The sequence below is a fragment of the Gossypium hirsutum genome, chromosome A06 (genome assembly GCF_007990345.1).
Source record: "Gossypium hirsutum isolate 1008001.06 chromosome A06, Gossypium_hirsutum_v2.1, whole genome shotgun sequence".
In the NCBI taxonomy this organism is placed as follows: domain Eukaryota; kingdom Viridiplantae; phylum Streptophyta; class Magnoliopsida; order Malvales; family Malvaceae; genus Gossypium; species Gossypium hirsutum.
This window is the reverse complement of record NC_053429.1, coordinates 30,269,557-30,270,935: the sequence shown is the minus strand read 5'-3', so window position 1 is coordinate 30,270,935 and position 1,379 is coordinate 30,269,557. Positions and strand designations below refer to the sequence as shown.

The following is a 1,379-nucleotide window of genomic DNA, read 5'->3' as shown; positions in this document are numbered from 1 at the left end:
TTAATTAGAATCCTGCTCCGTGCACTATGTATGATTATGCGAAACCTTCTTTAACAGGAACTGAATCGAGCATAGTTAGACTTACTGTAGCTGCAAATACTTTTGAACTGAAACCTAACATAATTCAAATGATACAGCAATTTGTTAAGTTTGACGGTTTGCAGGACGAAGATCCCAATGCTCACTTGGCAAATTTCTTAGAATTTTGGGACACTTTTAAAATAAATGGCATTTCTGATGACGCCATTCACCTACGGTTGTTTCCCTTTTCGTTGAGAAACAAAGCTAAACAGTAGTTGAATTCGTTACCACGAGGGTTAATCACTACTTGGGAACAAATGACTGAAAAGTTTTTATTAAAATATTTTCTGCCAGCTAAAGCAGCTAAATTATGTAATGATATCTCTTATTTTGTGCAAATGGATTTAGAAACACTCTACGATGCATAGGAGAGATACAAGGACCTCTTGAGAAGATGCCTTCATCATGGGTTACCACTGTGGTTATAGGTTCAAACATTTCACAATGGCCTGAACCCTTCGACTCGGCAGATGGTTAACGCAGCTGCTGGCGAAACCATCAATAATAAAACACCTGAAGATGCCTACGAATTTATAGAGGAGATGTCACTGAATAACTATCAGTGGCAAGTCATGAGGACAAAGCCAACGAAAACAGCCAGTGTTTATAACGTCAATTCGGTCACCATGCTCTCTAAAAAGTTAGAACCCTTGAATAAGAAAATTGATGGTTTTCTTCATTCTTCATAGGCTCACCCAGTAATGCAGTGCGAAGCAAGTGGAGGTGGATCAAGAAGTTTAGAATACCCATCTTCTGGCCACAACATGGAGAACGAGCAGTTAAACTACATGGGTAACAATCCTCGATCTCAAAACAATCCTTATAGCAATACTTACAATGCAGGTTGGAGGAACCACCCAAATTTTTCAGGGGAAGGCCAAGGAAATTAGAGACCACCACCCCCTCCAGGCTTTCAGCAACCACCGTACCAGCAGGAGAAAAAGCCGAACCTTGAAGAGCTGCTAATCAAATTCATCTCAGTGTCAAAAACTCATTTTTAGAATACCGAGATGGCACTCAAAAATCAACAAACATCAATCCAGGGGCTCGAAACTCAGATTGGACAGCTCGCCAAGTTAATTTTTGAATGACCACAAGGTAGCCTGCCAAGCAACACTAAATCTAACCCAAGGGAGCAACTCAACGTGATTGCCATTCAAGATGAGGAAGGGTTAGTTGCAAAACCAAGGCCAAAAACGGTGGTAAGCAAAGGTAAGAATGAGGTAGGCCAAAATGACCCAAAGCTGATGAGTACAGAATATAAACCTCGTGTGCCATACCCCAATGCGACAAGGAAA

General features: G+C 40.9%; 1 non-coding gene across 1 annotated transcript; it reads right to left on the bottom strand.

Annotated features, from left to right (window-relative positions):
- Positions 1-386: 386 nt before the first annotated feature.
- Positions 387-493, bottom strand: LOC121231726 (small nucleolar RNA R71). The gene has a single exon (XR_005929781.1). It is a non-coding gene; the product is annotated as a small nucleolar RNA R71 (small nucleolar RNA).
- Between the last annotated feature and the right edge of the window lie 886 nt (positions 494-1,379).